The sequence below is a fragment of the Pseudophryne corroboree genome, chromosome 2, assembly GCF_028390025.1.
Source record: "Pseudophryne corroboree isolate aPseCor3 chromosome 2, aPseCor3.hap2, whole genome shotgun sequence".
NCBI classification, from domain to species: domain Eukaryota; kingdom Metazoa; phylum Chordata; class Amphibia; order Anura; family Myobatrachidae; genus Pseudophryne; species Pseudophryne corroboree.
Genome location: NC_086445.1, coordinates 724,071,465 through 724,094,217, shown reverse-complemented (window position 1 = coordinate 724,094,217; position 22,753 = coordinate 724,071,465).

Below are 22,753 nucleotides of genomic sequence, written 5' to 3'. Positions count from 1 at the left end.
CAGGCTAAAACGCAGGAGTGGCTGGCCGAACGCAGAGCGTGTTTGTGACGTCAAACCAGGAACTACACAGACTGCAGTGATCGCAATCTAGCAGTAGGTTTTGAGCCACTCTGAAACTGCATGAACATTTTTTTGAGTGCTTCTGCTAACCTTTAGTTCGCTATTTTGCTAAGCTAAGATACACTCCCAGAGGGCGGCGGCCTAGCGTGTGCACTGCTGCTAAAAGCAGCTAGCGAGCGATCAACTCGGAATGAGGGCCAATGTGCACTGCATGGGCACAGAAATAACATGTGCAGAGAGAGTTAGATTTGGATTGGGTGTGTTCAAGCTGAAATCTAAATTGCAGTGTAAAAATAAAGCAGCCAGTATTTACTCTGCACAGAAACAAAATAACCCACCCAAATCTAACTTTCTCTGCAAATGTTATATCTACCACACCTGCAGTGCACATGGTTTTGCCCAACTGCTAACAAATTTGCTGCTATGATCCAGTCTGAATTACCCCCACTATCCCCAAATATATGACTCCTGTCTTTGGCTGCATCCAAGCCAAATAATTTTTCATCTTCAGGGACAATATTGCATTTATGAAACTTTTGCTGTATCCAATCTCGTTCCATCCTTCCACACATTTTGGTATGCAAGTATAAGCAGAGGTGTAGCGTGGAGCCATGGCTCCCGGAGCATGCTCATGTAACGGCGCCTCCCCACTATATACACACAAACACATAGTTCCCGACAGGGAAAAAAGCATTGAACCCCACAGGGAAAAAAACACAATAGCCTCCACAGGGGGGGAAAGAAAAGCACTCACACAATGTCCCCTACAGGAAAAAAAAAATCACCTATATACTGGTCTATGGCTGCATTACAATATGTATTAAAGTAGTAATCTGGGTGTTTGGTGAGGTGCGGTATGATATACCAGCAGACGGGATGCCGGCTGTCAGTATACCGACAGTGGCATCCTGTCTGCTGGTATACCAGCAGCGAGTCTGCTCACCACGCTTCGGGCCAGAGTGGGAATTACAGGCGGGTGTCGGATTCCAACCACCAGTAAAAGGCAGCCTGCCTCTAATGTGGCCACTCCCTTATCTCCTCCCCAGCTGGTGTGTGTGTGAAAGGAGAAGCTTTCTCACTGCAGCCAGGTCTCTGCCTCTTCCCAACTGTCATACTGCATCACCTGCCTCTCCCATGGAGCCGGAGCCTCCTCCTACGCAGCTGGGTGACTGCAGCTAAGCAGGTACGGCCAGTCAGAACCCTGCGTGTGCTGCTCTGTCTCACTGCTGCTGCGATCCCAGGCTGCATCTTGGAAGAGCCAGTGTTGGCTGGGTCGGGCAAGGCTACAAAGGAAGTACGGCATGCAGGGCCAGTGCTAGGGTGTTTTGCGCCCCCTGCAAACTATAAATTTGCACCCTCACATACTTTACAAAGGGACAGCATACATAATTCCCTCCGTAGCAGTGCCGCTTACACACATAATTCCCCCTGTGGTAGTGCTGCTTATACACACAATGAACCCTGCAGTAATGCTGCTTATACACAATGCCCCCTGTAGTAGTAACAACATCCGCTGTAGTAGTGATGCATACACACGTAACGCCCCTGTACCAGTGACGCTTACACATGTAACACCCCCTGTAGCAGTGATGCTTACACATAAAGTCCCCTGAACCAGTAATGCTTACACATGTAATGCCCCCTGTACCAGTGATGCTTACACATGTAACACCCCCTGTAGCAGTAATGCTTACACACGTAATGCCCCCAGTACCAGTGAGACTTACACGTAATGCCCCCTGTAGCAGTGACACTTACACATGTAACGCCCCCTGTACTAGTGACGCTTACACGCGTAATGCCCCCTGTAGCAGTAATGCTTCCACATGTAATGCCTCCTGTAGCAGCGACACTTACACACATAACGCCCCCTGTAGCAGTGACGCTTCCACACGTAATGCCCCCTGTACCAGTGATGCTTGCACGTAACGCCCCCTGTACCAGTGATGCTTACACGTAACGCCCCCTGTACCAGTGATGCTTACACACGTAGCACCCCTTGTACCAGTGACGCTTACACGTAGTGCCCCCTGTAGCAGTGACGCTTACACATAACACCCCCTGTAGCAGTGACGCTTACACGCGTAACACCACCTGCAGCAGTGACGCTTACTCACGTAATGTCCTCTGTACCAGTGACGCTTACACACATTATGCTGCAGTCATACATACACACCACATACACACACATACATACTGTACATACATTACACACATACACAGTCACACATACATATACAGTACACATATACTCTCTACACACACACACAGTTTCACTCACTCACCTAAGGAAATCTGGCAGGCAGGAGCTGGAGCATGTTGCAGGCTGCAGCCTGGTCCCGTGTAGCTCTGCCCCTTTTCCCCATGTAGCTCCACCCTTTTAGGTCCACAGGGCATGCACACACACTGCACTGTGACAGGGTAGGGGAGAGGAGGCTTCATTCTTCCGGCGCCGCTGCCAGGCGCCGTCTGAAGTTTCCGGTGCCTGTAGCTTGCGCTCCACAGGAACCGCCCTCCCTACGCCCCTGAGTATAAGATATGCACAAATATAGACATGGATGCATTGATGTGGTTCTGTTCAAATTTTATTTTAAAGCGCCAATCATTTACAAGGCATGGTTGTGCCTTGTAAGTGATTGCCCTTTAAAAAATGTCAGAGATCAGCCAGCATCCCGCAACTCTAGCAAACTCGAACCCTATTACGTATGCCCCTTATGCTTTTGTTATTATAATATTATATTATTTGACATCTTTTTTTATGGTTAGCAGATATTTTATTGAAAAAATGGGTTAGTACAGTATTTGGGACTATTGAAATGAGTGCTCCACTGTAGATAAACATCTTAGTCCTTTAAAGTTCCTAGCATGGTCCCTGGAGCCAACACCCTTGGAATTGATACATTATTTTTTTCTGGAGATGAGCGGGTTTGGGTTTTACTTGGATTTACTCGGTTCTCAAAACGGCATCTTATTGGCTATCCAAAACAAGAGACATCCGTGAGCCAATAAGATGCCGTTTTGAGAACCGAGTAAAACCGAACCCGCTCATCTCTAGTTTTTTTCTTCCTTCCAGATACAGTACTCTTACTTATGGTAGCCTAAGTTAACTGTATTTTATATCCATGTTTGTTTTATTTTGAAGCAAACATTAAAAGCCTAGGAGAGTAAAGGTAATATGTGTGCGTAAAAGCCTCCTGTTAGAAGAAAATAAAACTATGAAGCTTTGCTAGTATTGATACAGTTGTTATTTGTTTATATACAGCTGCACTGCAGATAAAAGAAAATATTTTAAGTACATCTACCATAACTTTGATGTTGCACTGGGAGCTGTAAAATGAAAGAAGTAGTTTGCTGCAAACATTAAGAAAAATGGAAGCTTTAAGGGATCATATCCCCTTAGTGTTCTTTCATAGATAAAAGGTGCTCTCTCCGTGCTTACACTGTGTTCATGTGCTTTGTTTTTACTGTCTGTATCCTTTGCTCCTGTACTCAGTATTATAAATGGAGCTGTCCAGCATTAGAGCTTCAGAAATGTTGAGTTCACAGTTAGGAGACAATAAATAAGTTACTCATTGCTGATCCAAGTGACAGCTTCTTTAGTTGCATTGTTAGCAGAAATTTTATTATCTAAATTCATTGTGGGACAAACACTGCCTTTAAAGAGATTGCATGAGACACCCATAACAAATTACTGACAAAATACAGTAGTTTTTGATGAGAGACTAGTACAATATAAACTGAAAGAAAATGTTACTGTGCACAGCAGAAAATATGATCTGGCCTGGAACATGAAGCAGGACATCATTCGGAAAATGTATTCTTGTTTTTTTTATGTGTTTGATAATGTGTAAATTGCATTTGTTTATATTGTCTCTATAATTCTAAACAGTTTAATGTTTCGGTTTTAATTTGATAGCAAGAGAAGCTTTTATTCCTGTTTATCTGTAAATTACACTCAGTTACATCGTCTCTCATCTCATAGTTCATTCTTTATACAATATTATGTTTATGTGCCTTTGTTGTGTCTGCTTTGTGTATTTCACATCTGTTTATGTTTTGTTTTTCTGGGAGCTTTGATTGTTTTTAAACTTTTTTTTCCCATTTTTATTTCTTATATATAATATATAAAACTCCCTCAGTGAGAAATAAAGCAGTTAAAATGTAATAGTACACAGTATTAAAGATGTAAAAGAGTTGTTTTTTTAATACAGCATTTTTCCAACATTATTGTGTGTTTAGTTATAAATATTTATTTTCTATGTGTAATTACAGATAATAGCGGACCCTGGCTACTAGGACATACTAACACTTACAGTTATTCATGTACTTGCATGCTGTTACAGACACTAGTATGCTGGTACTTGTAGATCTACAAGCACAAGCAGTTAATGGTGAATAGAGCTTACTTGGACTTCTAGTTCCAAATTATAAAGTAAAATTTTCCTAAATTTAACACATTATTCAATTTAAAACTCACATATTTCAATTGTGTAGGGATCAGCAATAGTACTACAGTGTTATGAAAACATTTACTTTTATTTTGGACCCTTGTAAAAAGCAACAAAATTATTAAAGTGTTTTTATTTTATAAAGTGGTAATTTGGTATCTTTTTTTGAAAATTAACTTTCTCTGCCAGTAGTTTTTTATTTTTTCCTGTTTTGATACTGTATCTTGGTGCAGTTTGTGATTTAATTTCACCCATGGTATAGTAAATCTTCTAAATTTAATTGAATGACTGTGGCCTTGAAATTTTGTATGGTCAGGGGAAGTTTTTATGACTAATATTCTTTTATTTAGCAGTGGAGGCTATATGATCCCATACATTACTTATTGACCTCATACAGTACAAAGAATATAAAACTGCTGTTATAGATAGACTGATTTATGGTAAAAAAATAATAATATAAATACATCTATATGTATGGTTGACCATGTTGCAACAAAGAAAAAAGATAAAAATCATAATTTGTAGCATTTAGCTTTAATTTCTCTATTTAGCAAAAGCCAGAATAAAGCAGGTTTTATCCCCATTCATGTGCAGTGTTAGTAATTCCATGAGAACTTCAATTCATCATCGCAATCAATATACACAAACAAGCCCAATTATTTGAAGATACTTTACAAATTTTGACGTTAATTCCCATTTAGTTTGAACATCAAAAAGTAATATTATTCCCTGCTAAAAATCAATGAATTTGCCTAGGGGAATAGAGATTCTTATAGCCAGCTTTATCATTACTTAGTATTGATTTTTTTTAATGATAATATATTTTCTGAGTACTTTTCCACTTAAGAAGATAGTTGGAAATGAATCACAATTCGTCATGATCTTTTGGTGATTCAGCTCAAAGCTGGAAAATGAATTAAAATTAGTATTTGTCTATGAATTAATAAATGACAAAACTGTATCAGTCATCTTAGGGCAATTGGTTATTTGGAAACAATTCAAAACTGTTTTGTTGTAATACTTAAATCTGCATACACATGCAGCCTATATAACTTTGTATTTGTGTTGCAAATCTTTCTTGGCTCATTTATTGCACCAATGTCTTATTTTTATATTCATTTTCAAGGAAATAGTGATCTCTTCTCAAGTGACTTTCCTTACCTGTCATCAAGGAGTTGTTATGTGTTGTGTAGAAGTCCATTAAGTTACATATGTTACATATTATATCTTGTGCTCTTAAAACTGATAAAAGTAGAATATGGAAAATAATCATTAGATGTCCAAGATATTTCATTTATTTTGCTATCTTGTCATGTCTAGGATTGGTCTATAGATATGATACAGTATATGACTGTGAGTACATCATTGGATAAGAACCCATTACCTCATACAGGTTGAGTCTCCCATATAAAATATACTAGGGACCAGAGGTATTTTGGTTATCAGATTTTTTCGTATTTTGGAATCTTTGCATACCATAATGAGATCTTGGGGATGGGACCCAGGTCTAAACACAGAACGCTTAAACATACAGGATCATATACACTTTATGCTCACAGCATGAAGATCATTTTTGTATAATTTTTTTTTAATAACTTTGTGCATTAAACAAAGTTTATGCACCATGAGAAAGTAAAGGTGTCACTATCTCAGACATGTTAAAAAAAAAAACCTGTATTTCTCAATTTTAGATTTGGGAGACTAAACATTGTTTTTACTTTTCTATTTAAAAAAACCCATAAACCTATGCAAGTCACTTACTGTAATTTACTCTTGCTACATGGATTGTGAATAATATATTTATGTTTCTACTGGAGCTTGAACGTTAAGGTGCATGACTATTTATTACTGTGACATAAATACGGAAACGTCTAACATATTTTGGATCGATGCTCTATACTCCAATTAGGTTTAATTTTTATGCCATTACAAGTCAATGGCTTCAATTTTTTTTTCTATAAATCAATTGTTGACACCTCTATTTTATACAGATCTACTTTTTTAAAATGTAATAGATCCAAATTAACTTAGTTGTCTAATTCACTGGAAAATTAAAAAACATAAACTCACCGTTGCTCCACTTTTTAAAAGATGGTCCATTCCACAATCATTTCAATCAAAACATTGTTTTTTTACAGATACAATAACATTAAAATTTGTACTGATTATTGGTACTTTACAATAAAGTATAAAAATTATTGAAGGCACATTTAATAATAGTATTCATGTTGCAGAGCTTTGTCATGCTTGTTTAGAGATCTACAGTACTTGTTGGAAATATGTGCTCAGTTGGTGGTTTGGCAGAGTAAATGTACACACAGCAGAATTATAATTGACCTATGGACAAGTCCTCTCTACCTTAACCAGGTTTATTGATGGTACAGCCATACACACTGTTACATTGGCTGATGGACATGAAATGGGGCTAGTAGCGGAGAGTGGTCCAGAAAGGTCTGTTGGATGCAGGTAGCAGTGCAAGGTACTGGAACAGAAGTATCACAGGGTAAAAGATTGCAGGTCTCTGGAGCTAAAGGGAAGACATTTGTCTACCAGTATGTCATTCATACACAGTAACAAGATGGTGCCAAGCATGCCTATTAGTAGTATACTATAGTTGGACATCTTGGTAAATGACTTAAGCATCATCCCTGGAAGTGCTATATTGGAGACTGCACAGTAGTGCTCTCCTATTATAACATTGCTAACTGTACTGACAAAGTTTGCACGCCTGGATGTATTCTGGGAGGATATAGCACAAATATATATGAAAAAAGTATTTTATTTTGGGTGGACTGACAGAACACCCCTAGATGGATTGAGCAGCTGCAGTCCCTGGATGTATACTGGGATGACACAGCACAAAACTTTAATTTAAATCAAAATATGTATATTGTTTTTTATATCACACACTTTGGTTACAGTGTCGCACAAATTAGTCAAAAATATGTAGAAGTATTTTTTATATCACACACTGGCGGTAACAGAGTCGCACAAATGAATCAGAAATATGTATAATAATTTCTCAATGTGGTTGACTACACCAACAGCGTATCACAATGCATTTATGAGTAGGAAATAATATACTGTGGTCTGACCGGCAGTGTCCCAGTACTTATGAAAATAAACTATAAATTGTATAGTACACTGGGGAACAGCACAAAAAAAAAAATATATATATATATTTTTTTTCTTTTAATTACTTCACGGCAGCCATACGATGGGTTAACGACCCATTCCCCTAGCATAGACGGGAGGTTCTTTCTTCTAATACATGCCCACTTTCGTTATATGAGTGCGCCCCTCCCCCTATTCCCTGTCTTTTTTCCTGTCTCCTAGTAGTATAGATAGAAGTAGGTTTATTATTTTGGTAGTGCGGCGGTGCCGCTGTTTGGGGCTCCTAAATTAGTTTATAGGCCCGTTTTATAGTGAATATGGCAATTCAGAGTACTTACAAGCCTGTGGTATTCAGTTAAGTGAGCAGCGTCAGTGCTGGAAGCTCACTATGGTGACGCGGCTTCTGGGGGCGGAAAGCCGTTTGTTACAGATCCTCCAATAGCCGGGCTGAAGTGAGCGGCGTCAGGGCCGTATGCTCACAGGGGTGACGCAGCTTCTGGATGTTACATGGAAGGCTGCATGTAACTCCCTTACTGTGCATAGGTGGAAGTGAGCGGCGTCAGGGCCGGGGGCTCACAGCAGCAGCGCGGCTCCCATGGATGGTCCTGGTAGTCAGTGCGGCGCCGGTCTGCGCATGTGCGGGGACTAGAGGAGGTAGTGAGCGGCGTCAGTGCCAAGAAAAGCTCACAATTTTTCATCACATGTCAGTTTCAAGTGGGAAGTGATTGATCAGCTGGAGTTTCAGGAAGTGATTGCTCAGCTGGAGTCAGTGGGCTGCAAGCAAGGTAAGATTTTATTTTCCCTGACACTGTGAAAGTGCATGTCAGCATTTTGAAGCATGGATGAGCCTGTGTCCCATAAATCACGTGATAAGGTCCAGCCAAGGTAAGTCCTCATAGAGGACTACTTATGTATATTCTTGCTTTTAGATAGTTAGGTAATTAGGTATTTTTTTCTTTTCTTTGAATATATTCTCTGCAAAAAAGAAATTATGCAAGAGAAAGAATGTGGCTAGAAAATGTAACGCATGTGATCAGTTCTTTTCTGGGAATCAGGAGGATGCTATATGTAGTAATTGCATGGAGTAAACTGCACCCAGTGTACCAGTGAAAGCTTCTGATCAGCTCACTGAACTGATGGTGTGGATGAAAAAACTTTGTTACTAAGGAAGAATTTATGCACAGGCCTAAACGGTCTGGGTCGCAGTCTAGTCTAGATTTTGATGAAGAGTCCCCATATTTATCACTGCAGGATGATTGGGATAAGGTTTCCAGTGTAGAATCTAGACAGGTTCAGGATGATGACAGGTCATTTAATACCGAGTTGGTGGATGTCATGCTTTAAAACATCTACAAGACAATGAAATATAAGGAATCTGTTCAGGAAGGCGAACAAGATCCTTTATTTGAGGATAGGACAAAGAAAGCAAGGTCCTTTCCTGTCCACAAGGTGGTAAAGGACATCATTCGTAAGGAGTGGCTGCAGCTGGTTAAAAGGGTTGGCAGTTTTAAGGGAATAAACCATATGTATCCAATTGTGGATAAGGAGTTCCTTACGTGGTGTGGTATTCCTAAAGTTGATGCGCCGGTGGCAGAGGTAGCAACTGGAACCACGACACCCCTTGAAGATGGCGCGTGTTGAAAGATTCAATAGATAAAAGGATGGAAAATGCTCTGAAAAGGTTGCATATTTCTACATCTGTGTCCTTAAAATCTGGTGTGGCCATAGCCTCTGTGTCCAGAGCCTTGAGGTTATGGTGTTTTGCGTTGCAGACAGATGTGCAAGATGGTGTTTCTAGAAATTGTCTTTCAAAAAATGTGAGTATTATACAGAGAGCAGTGTAGTATATCTGTGAGGCGTCGCTTGATGTTCTGGAATATTCCACAAAATCAATGACCTCAGGTATTATGGCCAGGAGAGCGCTGTGGTTGCGATCTTGGGCAGCTGATGTCCATTCTAAAGATAGGTTAGTTACGCTTCCTTATGAGGGATCATTGTTCGGAAATAAGCTGGAGACTATGATTCAGAGGATGTCAGGTAGAAAGTCAGTGAGATTGCCACAGGATAATCATGGCAGGTATCCAGCTTCGTCTTCAAAGCAGCAATTTAGGCAAGCAAGATCGTACAGGCCTGGCCGTCCTTATGCAGATCGATTCGAACATCAGTATGAGGACAGATATAATTCAGGTGTGACACGTCAGTCCTTTCGTAGAGGATATAGAAGAAGTGGTAAGAGGAAATGACGGTGTATGTCCCCTTACATCAACACCGGTATGGGGCAGAATCTCAGAATTCACTGCCCAGTGGCAGGCAAATATTTCCGACATATGTGTTCTGGATATTGTTCCAGAAGGATACCATCTCGAGTTCACGGCAATTCCAAAAAGGGACAAATTTGTAAAGTCAAGAACACCTTCTTTAGTTCAAGAGTTGGCTGCCTTAGAAGAAAGTCTCCAATCACTATGCTCCTCAAAAGCGGTGGAGGAGGTTCCAGTCGTAGAAAGAAAGAGAGGATTCTATTCTCTTCTTTTCCTAGTGAAGAAGTCCTCAGGTAGCTTCAGAACAATTGTAGATTTGAGGGATCTCAATCAAAGAATACAGAAAGGAATATTTTATATGGAGACGCTAAAGTCAGTCCTATTGGGAATAAGGAAGGGAGATTTTTTGGCGTCAATAGATCTCAAGGATGCATATTTCCATATTCCAATCAGGGGAAAAGACAGTTCCTAAGGTTCTGCATAGGAGGAAGGCATTTCCAGTTCATGTGTCTGCCATTTAGCCTCACGTCGTCACCGAGGGTGTTTACAAAGGTATTGGTAACCCTGATAGCCTGCCTCAGAGAAAAAGGGATAACTATTTGGGCATACCTCGACGATTTTCTTTTAGCAGCGAGTTCAAGAGGAGAAGTACAGCAAATGTTAGATCAAGCCTTGGCCTTTCTGCAAATTCACGGTTGGCTAGTGAATTGGAGCAAGAGTCATTTGGAACTGACACAAGTTCTTCAATTTCTGGGTGTCCTAATAGATACGTGGCAGTATGTGGTCATGCTTTCAGAGGACAGGCATACGAAGATACAGGAGCTGATCCACTCTGTTCAAAGACAGGACAAGGTTCCTTTTCACACAGCATTGCATCTATTAGGGATGATATTTTCCACGATAGGCGTTGTGCAGTGGCAAGGTGGAGAATGAAAGTGTTGCAATGGAACACCCTGAAATACTCAAGAAGATTCACTGTCCTGGTGGAAGACCAGTCAAACATACGAGCAAGGTGTGTCACTGATGGAGCCCCAGTATGTAGTTTTAACTACGGACGCAAGTCTAACAGGTTGGGGTGCTCATCTGCAGAGGCAAAGTTGTCAAGGAGAATGGTCCCTGACAGAGGCAGGTTATTCGTCAAATCAGCTTGAAATGAGAGCGGTGTGGTTGGCCATATGCGAATTCCAGGATCAACTTGTAGGGAAACATCTAAGAGTCTTCTCGGACAATGCGGCAGTAGTGGCTTATTTGAATCACCAAGGTGGGACAAAGAGTCGAGCAATCATGTTGGAAGTCTCGTACATCATGCAGTGGGCACAACAACATTTGAAGTCCCTGATGGCTCTACATGTTCCAGGCGTAGACAACGTGTTGGCAGATTATCTAAGTCGAAATCAAGTTCAGTCCGGGGAGTGGGAGTTAAGTACTCAAGTATTCAAAAGTATAGTAGACAGGTTCGGGCAACCCGATATAGATCTCATGGCTACCGACCTCAACGCAAAGCTGCCTCGATTCTTCTCGAGGTATTACCTTCCAATGTCAGAAGGAGTGCCCTGTCTCTAGTGTGGGAGTTCAGACTGGGGTATGTCTCTCCTCCTTTTCCTCTCATAGCCAGAACACTGAAGAAGATCAGAGAAGAGAGAGCATAAGTAATTGTAGTAGTCCCTTATTGGCCGAGAAGGACTTGGTTTCCAACAGTACAGAACATGTCGGTGGAAAAAATGTGGAGATTACCGGTAGTCCGGAGGCTGTTGCATCAAGGCCTCTAGAATGCCCAAACCCGCAGAGTCTTCAGCTTACGGCTTGGAAATTGAACGGAGTTTACTAAAAGCAAGGGTCTGTCCGAATCGGTTGTTCAGTTACTTTTAAAAGCCAGGAAGAAGGTCTCGTCAGACACTTATTATAGAATATGGAGAGCTTTTAATGTCTGGTCGGAAGATAAGTTTGATGTGTTGAAGGCTGAAACCGCACAAGTTCTGCAGTTTCTTTATGATGGATTTGTCAAGGGTTTGGCAGTTTTCAACTCTCAAGGTGCATATATCGGCTCTGAGTGTTCTGTTAGACAGAAAATTATTTCAGGATGAGTTAATTAAGTTCTGTCAAGCCATGAAAAGAATAAGTCCAACAGTTAGGTTGATAGTGCCGCCCTGGGATATAAATTTAATTTTAAATGCTTTGATGCAGCATCCATTCGAGCCGTTACAAGAGGTTGGTGTGAAGTTTCTCACTTGGAAGGTAGTTTTCCTTACGGCCGTTACTTCAGCAAGGAGAGTTGGAGAATTGCAAGCTCTGTGGGTAGAAGAGCCATATCTAAGAATATTATCTGATAAGGTTGTGTTGAGAACAAACCCATCTTTCCTGACAAAGTCGTGTCAACCTTTCATATCAATCAGGAAATCATCTTACCAGTTTTTTTTCCCTCAACCATAGGATGATGAGGAATGCAGGTTGCATACTTTAGATCTGGTTAGGGCAATGACCATTTATCTGGACAGAGTAAAATCCTTCAGGAAAGAGAAGAGTTTGTTCCTAGTATCTGTTGGGTCGCGCAAAGGGTGTATGCCGACAGGGCAAACCATTGCGAGATGGATAAGAGAGCTGCTCACGTTCGTATATCAAGGAGATGGTCGTGAAGTTCTTGAGAATATCAAGGCACACTCGGCTAGGGCAGTTTCTGTCTCATGGGCTAGGAATGTGCAGGTGGCGATTGAAGACATATGTGCAGCAGCACGTGGTCATCTGTACACACCTTCTCTGGGCATTGTGCTTTGGATATTGTTATAGCTCACTTTGGTAACCAGGTCCTACAACAGGCCTTGGTCTAATTAAATATTAAGCATCAAATGTTTTGTTTTGTGTGAGTCCCTCCCATAATTCAGCTTTGGTATATCCATCGTATGGCTGCCATGAAGTAAGTAAAAGAAAGCAGCGAATTATACTTACGATAATTCCATTTCTTTGAAGTACTTCATGGCAGCCCATGAATTACCCACCCTGTGGGAGTGTTTTTCTTCTAGACATAACGGAGACACTCAAAAGATAGGGAATAGGGGGAGGGGCGCACTCCTATAGCCAAAGTGGGCATGTATTAGAAGAAAGAACCTCCTGTCTATGCTAGGGGAATGGGTCGTTAACCCATCGTATGGCTGCCATGAAGTACTTCAAAGAAATGGAATTATCGTAAGTATAATTCGCTGCTATATAGATAAATGAAGGTGCGGCAATCAGGGCTCAGGATGAAGAAAAAACAACAACTAGTATGTCTGCAACGTTTCAATCTTATTCAGATTTTCATCAAGCTTCCATGATGGAAGCCTGATGAAAATCTGAATAAGATTGAAACGTTGCAGACATGCTAGTTGTTGTTTTTTCTTCATCCTGAGCCCTGAGTGCCGCATCTTCTTTTATCTACATAGTACTTTGCTACTGTGAGGGCACCGGGTCAAGTTTATTTCAATGGAGGAGTGCCGGACTTACCACGCGCTATATATATATATATATATATATATATATTATAATTATAGTTTTAGGCTTTTTGTTTTAATTTTACACTGGGGCAGAACCCCTGGATGGACGGACAGATCACCCCTTTTAGATACAGCATACAGAGCACCCCTTTTAGATACATAACATAAATATATTTTTGGCTTTGGATCACACACACATATATAGCAGTAGTGTACGGTAGTACTGGTAGTCGTCACTGAATAGAAATATATTTTTTGCTTTGGATCACACACAAAGTATAAATAGCAGTATAGTATGGCAGCCAATGTACTTGTAGTCAGAGTGACACACCAATAGAAATATTTTATTGCTTTGGATCATACACAGATATATAGCAGTAGTGTACGGCAGTACTGGTAGTCGTCACTGAGTAATATACCAAAAGAAAATATATTTTATGCTTTGGATCACACACAGATATATAGCAGTGGTGTACAGCAGTACTGGTAGTCATCACTGAGTAATGCACTGATAGAAACATATTTCTGGCTTTGGATCACACACACACACACACACACACACACACATATATATAGCAGTAGTGTACAGCAGTACTGGTAGTCCTTAATGAGTGACGCACCAATAGAAATATATTTTTTGATCTGGATTACTCACAGAGGATATATAGCAGTAGTGTATGGCAGCACTGGTAGTCATCACAGAGTGACGTGCCAAAATAATTATATTTTTTCTTTTGGATCACACACAGATATAAAGCAGTAGTTACAACAGCACTGGTAGTCATCACTGAGTGACGCACCAATATAAGTATTTTTTTTTTGCTCTGGATCACACACAGAGGATATATAGCAGTAGTGTACAGCAGCCGCTGTACTAGTAGTCAGAGTGACGCACCAATAGAAATATAGCACCTGCTGTACTAGTAGTCAGAGTGACGCACCAATAGAATTTTTTTCTGCTTTGGATCACACACAGATATATAGCAGTAGTGTATGGCAGTACTGGTAGTCGTCATTGAGTGACGTACCAATAGAAATATATTTTTTGCTTTGCATCACACAAATATATAGCAGTAGTGTACAGCAGTACTGGTAGTCATCACTGAGTAATTCACCAACAGAAACATATTTTTGGCTTTGGATCACACACATATATACAGCAGTAGTGTACAGTAGTACTGGTAGTTGTCACTGAGTGATGCACCAATAGAAATATATGTTTTGCTCTGGATCACAAACAGGATTTATAGCATTAGTACACAGCAGCTGCTTTACTAGTAGTCAGAATGCTGCACCAATATAAATATTTTTTTTTCTTTGGATCACACACAGAGGACATATAGCAGTAGTGTACGGCAGTACTGGTAGTTGTTACTGAGTGACGCACCAATAGACATATATTTTTTGTTCTGGATCACACACAGAGGATATATAGCAGTAGTGTATGGCAGTACTGGTAGTAGTCACTGAGTGATGCACCAATAGAAATATATTTTTTGCTCTGGATCATACATATAGGAGATAAAGCAGTAGTGTATGGCAGTACAAAGCCCCTTATAGATAGAGAACAACACCTGGTCCTATACACTGCTACAGTATGCTATATGCAGTGCATTGTCTACTTTGCAGAATCTTAACACAGTGGCAGTCACAGCACACCTGCACAAGCAGCACCCCAGTTTAACTCAACTCCCCTGCTCCAAACCCTCTGCTCTCTCCTGCCCCCCTTCCCTAACCTGCCTATCCAATTACAGCACAGATTACAGCACAGCATACAGCACAGAAGGAACACATCCTTAATGTGCACTCTCCATGTCCGGAGTGAAGATGGCGCCAATCACCGGGACTATATATAGAATCTAAAACCCATGAGATCCAACAACGGGATCATTATTTTTGCCTTGTTTTTGGATCCAAGTTAGGTGCAAAAAACTGAGCCTGACTCAGATTCGGGCTCAGATCTCAAAGCTCGGGGGGGGGGGGGGGGGGGGGTTGTTTCTCAGAGAACGTAACCTGATCATCCCTAGATAAAATACAGTTAATTAGTACTGGTTCAGATTAAATACCTGGAACATTGCATATAAATTGAAGGTAAATACTGTATAAATTATCCATCAGCATGGGTTCTTGCCTCAACAAGAACACCTTGCTGCAGAATAAGGTTGTTCTGGAACAAACACTTACTATAGAAACAATTCCTCCAGTGCTGATTTTAAACAAAATAAACCCTGGTCCGTTTACTCCAGGGGCAGGATAGGTGGCATATGCCCCCATCCCCCCTCTGGGCTGGTTCATACTTCAATGGTTTGAGCTGGCAGAGATCCACTGTTGCTGGAGTTCAGACTACTTGGCGATGACACACACACAACCATATATACACACACACACACACACACACACACACACACACACACACACCTCCTCCCCTTTGTACCCTCCAGCATCTGAGTTAGTCTTCTATTCAATGCAGTCCCTTCTGTACCCGATGCCAGTGGGGACTGAGCAAAAGCAGCAGCCGCTTTTGCAAATAAATTTAATGGATTATAGGACTCCAATTCTAACTTATATATTTGCTTGTATTTCAAATAACTGAAGACAATCCTGGTTACTTATCAAGCATCAAAATAATACCATTTCCAGCTGGAACGCTTCAGCTGTCATGTTTGTATGAATAACCGATTACAAGATTACACTAATTTATATATCATATGTTTGGTCTGCCACTAAGACCATTTTATAGGTATAAGTCAGGGTCATAACTAGGAGCTCCGCACATAGAGTTGCAGGGTAGAGGGCCCTGTTGTCAGCACTTGTCAAAATCTGTAATTACTGTCTATTGTAGCGTCCCCCATTTTTGAAACCCAGCATCAACTGACCACCCCCTTCTCCTACCCACACTCCTTCCATTGTTAATACCTATACAGCATTCATAGACTTGGCTTGATAGCTCTTTGTTGTTCAGTCGCACTGTCCAGAATGTGGATGTGCCCAGGATTGTATCCCGTTGCCTATGGCATTGCAGTCGGACACTCGGTTCATTGAGCTATCTGCCCTTACATAGAAAGCTAGAGAAGTCCAAGCTGGAGAGTCCTAACAATTTGAAGCTTACCTTGAACTTTTTAAAGGGGTGATCAGCATTATGGCTGGGTAGACCTATGCAGTGTGGCTAAATGGCGGCGAGCTATCGGGTTGAGTGTATGAATGAAGTATAACGAGGATTTGTGTACAAAACCATTCCCTTGCAGTGCTCTATAAATGTGTGTGTGAATATATATTTCTCTATCGTCCTAGTGGATGCTGGGGTTCCTGAAAGGACCATGGGGGGATAGCGGCTCCGCAGGAGACAGGGCACAAAAAGTAAAGCTTTAGGATCAGGTGGTGTGCACTGGCTCCTCCCCCTATGACCCTCCTCCAAGCCTCAGTTAGATTTTTGTGCCCGGCCGAGAAGGGTGCAATCTAGGTGGCTCTCCTAAAGAGCTGCTTAGAAAAGTTTAGCTTAGGTTTTTTATTTTACAGTGAGTCCTGCTGGCAACAGGATCACTGCAACGAGGGACTTAGGGGAGAAGAAGTGAACTCACCTGCGTGCAGGATGGATTGGCTTCTTTGGCTACTGGACATTAGCTCCAGAGGGATGATCACAGGTACAGCCTGGATGGTCACCGGAGCCTCGCCGCCGGCCCCCTTGCAGATGCTGAAAAGAGAAGAAGGTCCAGAATCGGCGGCAGAAGACTCCTCAGTCTTCTTAAGGTAGCGCACAGCACTGCAGCTGTGCGCCATTGCTCTCAGCACACTTCACACGGCAGTCACTGAGGGTGCAGGGCGCTGGGAGGGGGGCGCCCTGGGAGGCAATGTAAACCTATTTTTTGGCAAAAAATACCTCACATATAGCCTCCGGGGGCTATATGGAGATATTTAACCCCTGCCAGAATCCGTTGAAGAGCGGGAGACGAGCCCGCCGAAAAAGGGGCGGGGCCTATCTCCTCAGCACACAGCGCCATTTTCCCTCACAGAAAGGCTGGAGGGAAGGCTCCCAGGCTCTCCCCTGCACTGCACTACAGAAACAGGGTTAAAACAGAGAGGGGGGGCACTAATTTGGCGTTAGAAATATATAAAAAGATGCTATAAGGGAAAACACTTATATAAGGTTGTCCCTATATAATTATAGCGTTTTTTGGTGTGTGCTGGCAAACTCTCCCTCTGTCTCTCCAAAGGGCTAGTGGGTCCTGTCCTCTATCAGAGCATTCCCTGTGTGTGTGCTGTGTGTCGGTACGTGTGTGTCGACATGTATGAGGACGATGTTGGTGAGGAGGCGGAGCAATTGCCTGTAATGGTGATGTCACTCTCTAGGGAGTCGACACCGGAATGGATGGCTTATTTAGGGAATTACGTGATAATGTCAACACGCTGCAAGGTCGGTTGACGACATGAGACGGCCGACAAACAATTAGTACCGGTCCAGACGTCTCAAAAACACCGTCAGGGGTTTTAAAACGCCCGTTTACCTTAGTCGGTCGACACAGACACAGACACGGACACTGAATCCAGTGTCGACGGTGAATAAACAAATGTATTCCTTATTAGGGCCACACGTTAAGGGCAATGAAGGAGGTGTTACATATTTCTGATACTACAAGTACCACAAAAGAGGGTATTATGTGGGATGTGAAAAAACTACCTGTAGTTTTTCCTGAATCAGATAAATTAAATGAATTGTGTGATGATGCGTGGGTTCCCCCCGATAGAAAATTATTGGCGGTATACCCTTTCCCGCCAGAAGTTAGGGCGCGTTGGGAAACACCCCTTAGGGTGGATAAGGCGCTCACATGCTTATCAAAACAAGTGGCCGTACCGTCTATAGATAGGGCCGTCCTCAAGGAGCCAGCTGACAGGAGGCTGGAAAATATCATATAAAAGTATATACACACATACTGGTGTTATACTGCGACCAGCGATCGCCTCAGCCTGGATGTGCAGAGCTGGGGTGGCTTGGTCGGATTCCCTGACTAAAAATATTGATACCCTTGACAGGGACAGTATTTTATTGACTATAGAGCATTTAAAGGATGCATTTCTATATATGCGAGATGCACAGAGGGATATTTGCACTCTGGCATCAAGAGTAAGTGCGATGTCCATATCTGCCAGAAGATGTTTATGGACACGATTCCAAACGGCACAAAGGTGTATTGCCGTATAAAGGAAGAGGAGTTATTTGGGGTCGGTCCATCGGACCTGGTGGCCACGGCAACTGCTGGAAAATCCACCGTTTTTACCCTAAGTCACATCTCTGCAGAAAAAGACACCGTCTTTTCAGCCTCAGTCCTTTCGTCCCTATAAGAGTCATATTTGCCCAGGGATAGAGGAAAGGGAAGAAGACTGCAGCAGGCAGCCCATTCCCAGGAACAGAAGCCTTCCACCGCTTCTGCCAAGCTCTCAGCATGACGCTGGGACCGTACAGGACCCCTGGATCCTACAAGTAGTATCCCAGGGGTACAGATTGGAATGTCGAAACGTTTCCCCCTCGCAGGCTCCTGAAGTCTGCTTTACCAAGGTATCCCTCCGACAAGGAGGCAGTATGGGAAAAAATTCACAAGCTGTATTCCCAGCAGGTGATAATCAAATTACCCCTCCTACAACAAGGAAAGGGGTATTATTCCACACTATATTGTGGTACTGAAGCCAGAAGGCTAGGTGAGACCTATTCTAAATCTAAAAAAATTTGAACACTTACAAAGGTTCAAATCAAGATGGAGTCACTCAGAGCAGTAATAACGAACCAGGAAGAAGGGGACTATATAGTGTCCCGGGACATCAGGGATGCTTACCTCCATGTCCCAAATTTGCCCTTCTCACTAAGGGTACCTCAGGTTCGTGGTATAGAACTGTCACTGTCAGTTTCAGACGCTGCCGTTTGGATTGTCCACGGCACCCCGGGTCTTTACCAAGGTAATGGCCGAAATGATGATTCTTCTTCGAAGAAAAGGCGTCTTAATTACCCCTTACTTGGACGATCTCCTGATAAGGGCAAAGTCCAGGGAACAGTTGGAGGTCGGAGTAGCACTATCTCGGATACTGCTACAACAGCACGGATGGATTCTAAATATTCCAAAATCGCAGCTGATCCTGACGACACGTCTGCTGTGCCTAGGGATGATTCTGGACACAGTCCAGAAAAAGGTGTTTCTCCCGGATGAGAAAGCCAGGGAGTTATCCGAGCTAGTCAAGAACCTCCTAAAACCAGGAAAAGTGTCAGTGCATCATTGCACAAGGGTCCTGGTAAAAATGGTGGCTTCCTACGAAGCAATTCCATTCGGCAGATTTCACGCAAGAACTTTTCAGTGGGATCTGCTGGACAAATGGTCCGGATCGCATCTTCAGATGCATCAGCGGATAACCCTATATCCAAGGACAAGGGTGTCTCTCCTGTGGTGGTTACAGAGTGCTCATCTTCTAGAGGGCCGCAGATTCGACATTCAGGATTGGATGCTGGTGACCACGGAGGCCAGCCCGAGAGGCTGGGGAGCAGTCACACAAGGAAAAAATTTCCAGGGAGTGTGATCAAGTCTGGAGACTTTTCTCCACATAAATATACTGGAGCTAAGGGTAAATTTATAATGCTCTAAGCTTAGCAAGACCTCTGCTTCAAGGTCAGCCGGTATTGATCCAGTGGGAAAAACATCACGGCAGTCGCCCACGTAAACAGACAGGGCGGCACAAGAAGCAGGAGGGCAATGGCAAAAACTGCAAGGACTTTTCGCTGGGCGGAAAATCATGTGATAGCACTGTCAGCAGTGTTTCATTCCGGGAGTGGAAACTGGGAAGCAGACTTCCTCAGCAGGCACGACCTCCACCCGGGAGAGTGGAAACTTCATCGGGAAGTTTTTCCACATGATGGTGAACCGTTGGGAAATACCAAAGGTGGACATGATGGCGTCCCGTCTGAACAAAAAACGGGACAGGTATTGCGCCAGGTCAAGAGACCCTCAGGCAATAGCTGTGGACGTTCTGGTAACACCGTGGGTGTACCAGTCGGTGTATGTGTTCCCTCCTCTGCTTCTCATACCTAAGGTACTGAGAATTATAAGACGTAGAGGAGTAAGAACTATACTCATGGCTCCGGATTGGCCAAGAAGGACTTGGTACCCGGAACTTCAAGAGATGCTCACAGAGGACTTATGGCCTCTGCCGCTAAGAAGGGACTTGCTTCAGCAAGTACCATGTCTGTTCCAAGACTTACCGCAGCTGCGTTTGACGGCATGGCGGTGGAACGCCGGATCCTAAGGGAAAAAGGCATTCCGGAAGAGGTCATTCCTACCCTGGTCAAAGCCAGGAAGGAGGTGACCGCACAACATTATCACCACATGTGGCGAAAATATGTTGCGTGGTGTGAGGCCAGAAAGGCCCCACGAAGAAATTTCAACTCGGTCGATTCCTGCATTTCCTGCAAACAGGAGTGTCTATGGGCCTCAAATTGGGGCCCATTAAGGTTCAAATTTCGGCCCTGTCGATTTTCTCCCAGAAAGAATTGGCTTCAGTTCCTGAAGTCCAGAAGTTTGTCAAGGGAGTATTGCATATACAACCCCCTTTTGTGCCTCCAGTGGCACTGTGGGATCTCAACGTAGTTCTGGGATTCCTCAAATCACATTGGTTTAAAACCAGTCAAATCTGTGGATTTGAAGCATCTCACATGAAAAGTGACCATGCTCTTGGCCCTGGCCTGGGCCAGGCGAGTGTCAAATTGGTGGGTTTTTTCTCAAAAAAGCCCATATCTGTTTGTCCATTCGGACAGGGCAGAGCTGCGGACTCGTCCCCAGTTCTCTCCCTAAGGTGGTGTCAGTGTTTCACCTGAACCAGCTTATTGTGGTGCCTTGCGCCTACTAGGGACTTGGAGGACTCCAAGTTGCTGGATGTTGTCAGGGCCCTGAAAGTATAGGTTCCAGGACGGCTGGAGTCAGGAAAACTGACTTGCTGTTATCCTGTATGCACCCAACAAACTGGGTGCTCTTGCTTCTAAGCAGACTATTGCTAGTTGGATGTGTAATACAATTCAGCTTGCACATTCTGTGGCAGGCCTGCCACAGCCAAAATATGTAAATGCCCATTCCACAAGGAAGGTGGGCTCATCTTGGGCGGCTGCCCGAGGGGTCTCGGCTTTACAACTTTGCCGAGCGGCTATTTAGTCAGGGGCAAACACGTTTGTAAAATCCTACAAATTTGATACCCTGGCTAAGGAGGACCTGGAGTTCTCTCATTCGGTGCTGCAGAGTCATCCGCACTCTCCCGCCCGTTTGGGAGCTTTGGTATAATCCCCATGGTCCTTTCAGGAACCCCAGCATCCACTAGGACGATAGAGAAAATAAGAATTTACTTACTGATAATTCTATTTCTCGGAGTCCGTAGTGGATGCTGGGCGCCCATCCCAAGTGCGAATTATCTGCATTACTTGTACATAGTTACAAAAATCGGGTTATTATTGCTGTGAGCCATCTTTTCAGAGGCTCCGCTGTTATCATACTGTTAACTGGGTTCAGATCACAGGTTGTACAGTGTGATTGGTGTGGCTGGTATGAGTCTTACCCGGGATTCAAAATCCTTCCTTATTGTGTACGCTCGTCCGGGCACAGTATCCTAACTGAGGCTTGGAGGAGGGTCATAGGGGGAGGAGCCAGTGCACACCACCTGATCCTAAAGCTTTACTTTTTGTGCCCTGTCTCCTGCGGAGCCACTATCCCCCCATGGTCCTTTCAGGAACCCCAGCATCCACTACGGACTCCGAGAAATAGAATTATCGGTAAGTAAATTCTTATTATATATATATGTATATATATATATATATTAAAGGTTTTTTTTGCAAAGAAGCAAAAGGAAGACTGTTTTAGTGTCTCTCTGGGGCACACTTTATATCAATTAACTTATTGATGAAACTGGAATATTTATAGTATGGATGTAAGAATAAAACGTAACTTTTATTAAATATCAGACGTTTTTTCGTCTGATATTTAATAAAAGTTAAGTTTTATTCTTACATCCATACTATAAATATTCCAATTTCATCAATAAGTTAATTGATATAAAGTGTGCCCCAGAGAGACACTAAAACAGTCTTCCTTTTGCTTCTTTGCAAAAAAAACCCTTCAATAGTTTGTCCTGAACTAATGTCCGGGAGCACCGCCAACTCTGTTCTACCCTAAAAGCCAGGCAGGCGAAGCGGTAGCTTTATGTTATATTGGTTACTATTTTTGCCTTGTATGGCACAAAAATTATATAAAAAGTGTTGTCAACTATTTACAATCTGGTCCAGTGCAGATTCCAAAACCCCAACCCATTACTACTATATAATATATATATATATATATATATATATATATATATATATATATATATAAAGCACAAAGAAACTCTCCTT